Source organism: Haematobia irritans, chromosome 3 (assembly GCF_050003625.1).
Source record: "Haematobia irritans isolate KBUSLIRL chromosome 3, ASM5000362v1, whole genome shotgun sequence".
NCBI lineage: Eukaryota > Metazoa > Arthropoda > Insecta > Diptera > Muscidae > Haematobia > Haematobia irritans.
Window position 1 is genome coordinate 23,952,514 of NC_134399.1, and position 9,880 is coordinate 23,962,393.

A 9,880-nucleotide genomic window follows, 5' to 3' on the forward strand; every position below is an offset into this window, starting at 1 on the left:
TTATGTCCCAAACATAATATGTTCTAATATATTAACATATATGTCCCAAACATGTTATGCTAGTTTATGAACATTATATGCTTGCACTTAAAAATATTGTGTTAAAAATTTGGAGTTCCAAACATATAATTTTTACACCCAAACATATGAAAAACAGTCTTTTTCGTAGTTTTGATTAAAAGTTTTGATTAAGTTTTAATTAAAAATTGTCAATCATTGACCTAATTGGCTTAATATTTCCAGTTCGATTCTAAAGGTAATTTTTTCATTTATTTTTAATTGAGAAGTTTTTAAACTTCAATTAACTTTGTAAGTGGAAATATTTTAGTGATATTTTTTCTGAGGAACAAGTACTATTCCAAATATAATTTTTTCTCAATTTTTTTTTTTTTAATTTTTTTGGAATTATATCCCAGCAAAAAAGCAATGAATTTTATATGGGCTTGTCACAGGACGGAAGTCACCGCTACATTGATTGATCGCATTAGATATATTGCTATTTCTGAATTTCAGAGTTCATTTTACAAAAATGTAGAGAACAAACTAAAAAAGAAAAAGGTTTTCGTATTTTAGCTCTACGTAAAGACGTTTTACATAGACGAGAAATGAATCGGTACACTTTTCACATATTTTTAGGAAATTTCCATTATTTTATTTGTCATTACTGTAGAATAAAATTTAGAAAATTTGAATTTGTTATGAAAACTGCATAAAACAAAGGATTTTTATATATCACCTCAATGAACTTCTTTGAAGTGCAGATTAAGTCCATCTCCAGAAGATACATTTTGGATGTACTTAGGAAGAGCTTCCGAATTCTTTTGTTGGGATATTAATTTCATATGATTTTGTTGCTTAAAATGATAAAATGCCACATTCTAGATTACTTGGGACAACTTTGAGAACTAGTTCGAGATATATGATTTTTTTCTATGAATTCGGAAATTTGAATTATAAATTGTTTTGGACTTGGAAAAAATTACATTTATTCAAGAGAAAAGAAAGATTCTTGTGGGAAGAAAAAGCAAATTAGTCATTGTTGAACTAGTAAGCGAACCGGTTCCGAAGTATCTAAATTGTGAGAATACATCCTATACTCCAGAAATGGAATCATTTGGTATCACGATACCTATAATCTGAGGAGATGAGATTAGATTTATTTAATATTAATTTTGTATATACAGATAACATTTAAATTCTTAATTTAAAGGATTAAAACCAAATAAAATTCAATTAAAATTAAGTATAAACTAATATTTAGTTTTGGTTTAAGGTAATAAAAACACAATGACTTAAACAAATATAATAAATAACGGATATAAGAAAATCAGGAAATATCGCCATATTTTTTTCTTTTATTTATAAGAAAGATATTCTTATAAGCATATATATATATGGACACCAAAAAAATTCTTATAAAAATATATGTCACAAAAATTCGATTATGGAAGGAAAATTAAAATAAAATTTCGCTTTAAAGTTTTAAAACAGTGTATTAAAAAATTTAATAACTCTTTAACAAAAAAATAACATAAATTAAAAAAAAAATAATTTCTTTTCAAGAGGTATTTAGTAAGTTATGAGGGGGTATTTCATAAGTTATGTTTTTGTTCTACATTAAAAAAAAAGTTATATTAGTTCATGGAATTATTATGTTTGTACAGATTTTCCTTTACTCTAATAATTTTTTGCATACGTTAGTTAAATAAACTAAAAAACGAAAAAAAATTATACACAAATGAAGCATAAAGATTTACTAAATTCGTACTTCTCACAAAACAGTTTATTATTTCTTTAAATTTGTAAATTTTACTACAAATGCGCCCATCTTTAATTTCGTATGGCACTAAAGACTAATTCTTGCAATTTTGAACTCCAATTATTTCCTTCAAACAACAAACTTTTCTTTAACAAGTGAAAAAAAAAATTATTTCTAATAATTTTTTTTTTTTTTAATTTGTCGAAAAATATTTAATTATTTTGTTTTTTATACCTACCACCATAGAATGGTTATGCGGGTATTATAAGTTTGTCATTCCGTGTGTAACACGTCGAAATATCGATTTCCGACTATATAAAGTATATATATTCCCGATCAGGGATAAATATAAGCATGTCCGTCTGTCTGTTGTAATCACGCTACAGCCTTCAAGAATGGCGCTATCGTTCTGAAATTTGGCACATGTTCGTTTTTTGTTTGCAGGCAGGTCAAGTTCGAAGATGGGCTATATCGGTTCAAGTTTTGATATAGTCCCCATATAAACCGACTTCCCGATTTTGGGTCTTGGGCTTAAAAAAAACCGTAGCTTTTATCCAATTTGCCTGAAATTGAAAATCTAGAGGTAGTTGAGGACTATAAAAAGGTGCGCCGAAAATGGTGCCCATCGGTTTATGTTTTGATATAGCCCCCATATAGACCGATCTCCCGAATTTGATTTTTGGGCTTCTAGAAACTGTATTTACTATTCGATTTGATGAAATTGGAAATCTAGAGGTATTTTGGGACCATAAAGAGGTGTGTCGAAAATGGTCCGTATTGGTCCATGTTTTGGTATAGCGCCCATATAGACCGATCTCCCGATTTTGCTTCTTGAGCGTCTAGAAACAGTATTTTCTATCCGATTTGCCTGAAATAGAAAATCTAGAGGTATGTTAGGACCATAAAGACATATGTCGGCCAATATTTTGGTATAGCCTCCATACAGACCGATCTCCCGATTTTGATTCTTGGGCTTCTAGAAACTGTATTTACTGTCCGATTTGCCTGAAATTGGAAATCTAGAGGTATTTTAGGACCATAAAGAGGTGTGTCGAAAATGATCCGTATCGGTCCATGCGTTGGTATAGCCCCCATATAGATCGATCTCCCGATTTTACTTCTTGGGCGTCTAGAGACTATATTTTCTACCCAATTTGTTTGAAATTGAAAATCTAGAGTTATTTTAAGATCACAAATAGGTGCGCCGAAATTGAGGTGTATGGGTCCATGTTTTGGTATAACACCCATATAGACCGATCTCCCGATTTGACTTCTTGGGCGTCTAGAGACTATATTTTCTAACCGATTTGCTTTAAATTGAAAATCTAGAGGTATTTTAAGATCACAAATAGGTGTGTCGCAAATGGTGCCTATCGGTCCATATTTTGGTATAGCCCTCCATATAGACCTATCTCCCGACTTTATTTCTGAGGCTTCTAGAATCCGTAGTTTTTATCCAAATTCCGGAAATTAGAACTCTAGAGGTATTTTAGGACCATAAAGAGGTGTGTCGAAAATGGTCCGTATCCCGATTTTATTTCTTGGGCTTCTAGAATTCGTAGTTTTCAACCAATTCGTCTGAAAGTGGAATTCTAGAGGTATCTGAGGAACATTAAGAGGTGGTGAGTATTGGTCCATGTTTTGGTATAGCCCCCATATAGACCTAACTCCCGCATTTATTTCTAGGACTTCTGGAATCCGGCTAACCACAAATAGGTCAGCCGAATATTGTGTGCGTCGACCCATGTTTTAGCATAGCCTCCACATAGGCCGATCTCCATATTTAACTCCTTGGGCTTCTAGAAACCGTAGTTTTTATCCGATTTGCACAAAAATGTAAAATGGAATTTTAGACCCTCAAAAATCTGTATCGCATTTATTTTTACTGGTCCGTTTGGTAAGGCATCGATATAGACCGATTTAACATCTTGAAGGTACACCCAAAGAAAATATATTTTCCACCGGAATGAAATTTTAGACAAACGAAATTCCCCTTTCGTATAAAGTATATTCGTTTAGAGCAAACTAATCCGAATTTTTGATAAACGATTTAACGATTGTCTCCAAAATTTTGTGTCAAAAGAAAACTTTGCTTGTCTAAAATTTCGTTCCTCAGAAAAGAAAAACACTTCTTTCAGGGTATAACAGGCGCACTGATCATGAAAATTGTTTGAAACTGAAAGTAAAATTTCCATATTTTATTCATCGTATTCATTTAAATAATGTCGAAAAAAAATCTACAGATTTAAGATTTAAATCAAGGCGTTATTTCATCATATACACGATATGTTTATGATTTCTCTAAAACTCAAACAAAATTGGTTCTCATAAATGCAGAATCTGATCTAGTCTTCATAGGTAGAATCTCGTTGAACTGATGTGCTTGGGAGAAAATTTGTCAACAAACCTCCTAAAATGCTATATATTATCAAGAAATCCGCTACGACGAAGAGTTTTCAAAGTAAACTAATATATTTGATTCATGGTGGTGGGTATTTAAGATTCTGCCCGGCCGAACTTACTGCTGTATATACTTGTTTTTAGTAAAACATTTCTAAAAATAGTCTAAATTTTCTAAAATTAACATTTTTTCCTGGTTCACTGTTTTATGTTCAATGTAGTTTAGAAAAATTTCAAAAAATTTTCTTTTTTGAACGATTTGTTTCACTGTTGTAGAATTTGTCGTGCTTGGCAAAATTAATAATTTTTCATTTCTCATACACATTTTACAATGCGGCACATTTCTCCTACCAAAAATAAGTATCCCCAGAGAAAAAGAAAATGAATTTTTTACAGCAGATTTAACTTTTTTTAGTTCAATTTTGGCTAAATTTTGAGACATTTTTCTTACTTTAATTATTTGTTGCTTACAACAACACAATTCATATTTTCCTAACATGGGTGAAGTTTACTTAAATTAAATTTGTATGGTTCTCACATAAGTAAACTTTTCTTAAATTGTTTCTGTCTTGAACTTTATATAGCGGTAAAGACATTTTAACAATTTTTAGTTCCAATTTTTTCTTCCAAAATATGAAATTTTATTAAACAACACAATATTATAATTTTTTTGTGGGTGTATTATTTTGCTAAACTCTCGTATATCCGTTTTCTTCTTTCTTTTATGAGATGTACCCATATCCGTTACCATTATTGTACCTTCTAAAGATACGGTATGGAAAATGTTTAATTTATATAAAATTTATAAAATTTTGTATGATTTTGTCATTTAAAATAACAAATTACCAACTTTTAGATTACATGGAACCAGTTCCTTGTTTTAATAAATTAAGTATAAAAGAAATATTAAATTTCGATTTAAAGTACTAACATAGCAATGTCTTCTACACACAAAAAAATATTTTTCTGATTCAATCACGAAATTAATTGATCCAATTAATTTTTTAATTGAAATGTCTTCAATCACAGAAATGATGGTATCAATTAAAAAATTAATTGACAGTCAATTAGAAAATTAATTGATCCAATTAAAAACTTATTTGATACTATTAATTTGTGTGATTGATTTTTATTTCAATTAAAAAATTTGTTGAATCAATTAAATTTTTAATTGAATATTTTTTAAAACTCAATTAAGATTTTAATTGGAAAAATTTTCGTAAATTTTTTCTCTGTGTATAGAAATGCTATGAAAAATATGTCATACATTTTATAACTAATCACACAAATTACAACCTTTTACCAGTTACAGAATTTACCAGTTACAGAATTTTATCAATATAAATTTTATACAATATTTAGTTTAGTTTAAAAAATTGTATAAATTTTGTCACTTAACTTAACAGTACTTAATTATTGTTTAATTAAGTATTAAACAATATTTAGTTTGGGTTTAAGTTACAAAGATATATTCTATAGAAATTATATGAAACAAATTTCATAGATTTTGTCACTTAACATAACAAATTACCACTTTTTCGATTACTTGGAATCAGTTACAGAACTTGATCAAAATAAAATTACGTCTCAGTTTAAGGAAATGACAAAGCAAAGTCTTTTATAGAAATGATATGAAATCCATAAGTTTTGTCACTTAACTCATAACTGGACATTTAGGCGACCGTCCGTGTCCACTTGTCAGAGGTTTCACTCTATATATTTCTCTGTCATATCTTTCCAAAAAAAAATCCAAATATATTCCAAATATACTGGAGAAATAATATGAAAAAATGTCATACATTTTGTCACTTACCATACAAGTTACCACCTTTAAGATTACCAATTCCCGAACTTGATCAAAATAAAATTAAATAAATTAAGTATAAAACAATATTTAATTTCGATTTAAATTAATAACAAAGCAATGTCTTCTATAGTAATAATATCAAGTGATAGCATCACGGATGATAAATGTATTTATAAAACAATTATACAATTTTGTATGATTTTGTCACTTAACATAACAAATTACCACTGTTTAGATTACTTGGAAACAGTTCCAGAGCTTTATTAAAATATATTTATCTGTCATATTTTCGTTTAACAAAACTTCAAATAGAAGACAAATAAAATGTATTTAAATTATTTAATATCAGAAACTCTTATGTCTTTTGTATGTTTTTGTTTCTTGAAGTAATAAATCTAGGGCCCAAGAGCCCAATTTCATCTCTGCTATGAGTGATGATGAGGAGTTACATAATCCACTACATATACATTGCTTATATTCGTCTCAAGGATTGTCTATATCATTATATCCCATTTTTCCTTACATTGAGCGGAGACATGGTCATTGTCCCAACGGTTATGGAATCGCCCATATAAACAGTGTTTCAATTATAATTACTTAGTTTTTATTTCTTAATTAAGATACATTGCTTCAAATTTATAAGACTTTACAGCTAACAATAACACTGACCTACATCACATTTTATAAAAATCCATTTACACCCCCTCCCATCCTCTTTCTCTGCTTCAGCAAAATCTCTTGGCAATATACAGACAACAGATCTAGAGATATTGTTATTATGTCAAACCTTTAAATGACTCACTTTAAATGTAAATCAGTCATTTCTGTCTTTTTTTGTTTTAATCGTTAAAGTATTTGCTAAGGTTTAATAACCTCATGCATTTCTTGCAAACTTATTAATTAATATGCAGTGTTAATTGGCTATTTAAAGTTTATATCTTATGATAATTAAATTGTCACAATTATTCTTATGATTAAGGTAGAAATAATGTATGCAATAGTGCATGGCGTATTTGTCTTTGTTTATAATTTATTACCCACATTTATGTGTAAATTATAATTTTATTATTCTATAAATTTATAAATAAGATTATTATAAAAACATTACATAGTACTAAACACGAAATCTATTTTAGCCAGATGCAAAAATATAAAATTGTCCTTAAATTTAAATATGAATATTAAAAAATTTAAACAATACTCGTAACGGTTTTTTTTAAAAAATCGTCTTAAAGATTTTAAATACAAATTTTAAAAATTAAAAACGAGACAATTTTTTAATAATAAAATTTATAAAATTTCGCCATTGGTCCTACGAGTAGGTTGAAAATAGATGATAATTTTAAATAAAACTTAAAACACCAAACCAGCAAAAATTGAGTAAATAGTACACGCTCACAAAAAATCGCTTCTGTAACATATACTCCCAAACATATTTTGCTTCAAGCATATACATTTTTGGGTATTGCCCAAACATTTATATGTTTGATCTCTTCCAATATATGATATGTTTGAAAGCATATTGGTCTAAACAATATATGTTTGGGTAGTCTAAGTTCCAAACATTTTGTATTTTTGCATCCAAATTCAATAATGTTGTCTTCCAAAAAACAATATGTTATTATGTGAACATATAATATGTTTGGAAGCATTTTGCACCTAAAAATATTATATGCTTAAAAAAATTTCTACCAAACAATATTGTGCTCAAAATTTTATTTATTTATTTATATATTTACAATCATAATGAATTATGAAAATAAACAGGTAATATAGGTGCTAACAACATAGGTTTTCGACCTGAATGCTCAAAATTTTGTTTCTGCCCAATTGTATATTCCCCACATCTTTCTCACTTCCACGAGATTTTTTAGTTCTTAGCACATTTTTCTGTAATACAAACATTGTAGAAGAAATTATTCAATTGTATGATTTTTTTATTTTAATTTTACGTTTTGCCGGATGGGGATTCGAACAGCGGACCACACAGTTTGTAAGGATCAAAGAAGTAGCTGATCAATTGCCCAAGGAAAAATAAAATGTTAATTTTGTAATAACAAGCAACAACCACCAACTTAATTCAATATCGCTCCCTGTTAAATAGCGCTCCAAGCTACAAAACACATATATGTTTATAGGCTATTTCTAAATTAATATATGTTTGCATCCAAGCATATTATATTTACAAACATTTTATGTCCCAAACATAATATGTTCTAACATATTAACATATATGTCCCAAACATGTTATGCTAGTTTATGAATATTATATGCTTGCACTCAAAAATATTGTGTTTAAAAATTTGTGTTCCAAACATATAATGTTTATAGCCAAACATATGAAAAACAGTCTTTTTCATCCGTGTAGTGGTCAAAAACTGCTTTCCAACAGCATTTGTTCCATAACCCCGGCATTATCGTTTGTTCGGAAATAATGTTTTATAATCACTGGATAGTTTGGGTTACCGTTAAGTGAGCCTGATACATCGGGCTGAAACCTAACCTATACAATTGTGAAAAATTTATTTCGTCAAAATTTTATTTCTATAGAAAATTTTGTCAAAATTTTATTTCTATACAATTGTGAAAATTTTGTTTCGTCAAAATTTTATTTCTATAGAAATTTTTGTCAAAATGTTATTTCTATAGAAAATGTAAAATTTTTATTTCTATACAATTGTGAAATTTTTATTTCTATAAAAAATGTTGTCAAAATTTTATTTCTATAGAAAATTTTGTCAAAATTTTCATTTCTATTTAAAATTTTGTCAAAATTTTATTTTAATAGAAAATGTTGTCAAAATTTTATTTCTTTAGAAAATTCTAGCAAAATTTTACTTCTATAGAAAATTTTGTTAAAATTTTAGTTCTATAGAAAATTTTGTCAAAATTTTCATTTCTATATAAAATTTTGTTAAAATTTTATTTCTACAGAAAACTTTGTCATAACTTTATTTCTATATAAAATTTTGTCAAAATTTTATTTTTATAGAAAATTTTGTCAAAATTGTATTTCCATAGAAAATTTTGTCAAAATTTTATTTCCATAGAAAATTTTGTCAAAATTTTATTTTTATAGAAAATTTTGACAAAATTTTATTTCCATAGAAAATTTTGTCAAAATTTTGTTTCTGTAGAAAATGTTATCAAAATTTTCACTTCTAAAGAAAATTTTGTCAACATTTTCAATTTATAGAAAATTTTGTCAACTTCTTGAATTATATAGAAAATTTTGTCAACATTTTCATTTCTAAAGAAAATTTTGTTATTTCTATAGAAAATTTTCTCAAAATTTTATTTCTTTAGAAAATTTTGTCAACATTTTATTTCTATAGAAAATTTTTTTTAAAATTGTATTTCTATAGAAAATTTTGTCAAAAAATTAAAATGTCACAATTTTGTTTTTACCGAAAATCTTGCAAAATTGTCTTTCTATAGAAATTTTTGTCAAAATTTTATTTTTATAGAAAATTTTGTCAAAATTTTATTTTTATAGAAAATTTTGTCAAAATTTTATTTCTATATAAAATTTTGCCAAAATTTTATTTCTTTAGAAAAGTTTGTCAAAATTTTATTTCTATTGATTTTTTTTTCAAAATTTTCATTTCTACAGAAAATTTTGTCAAAATTTTATTTCTACAGAAAATTTGTTAAAATTGTATTTCTATAGAGAATTTTGTCAAAATTTTCATTTCTATAGAAAATTTTGTCACAATTTTATTTCTATCGAAAATTTTGTCACAATTTTATTTCCATAGAAAATTTTATTTCTATAGAAAATTTTGTCACAATTTTATTTCTATAGAAAATTTTGTCAAAATTTTATTTCTATCGAAAATTTTGTCACAATTTTATTTCCATAGAAAATTTTATTTCTACAGAAAATTTTGTCAAAATTTTATTTCTATATAATA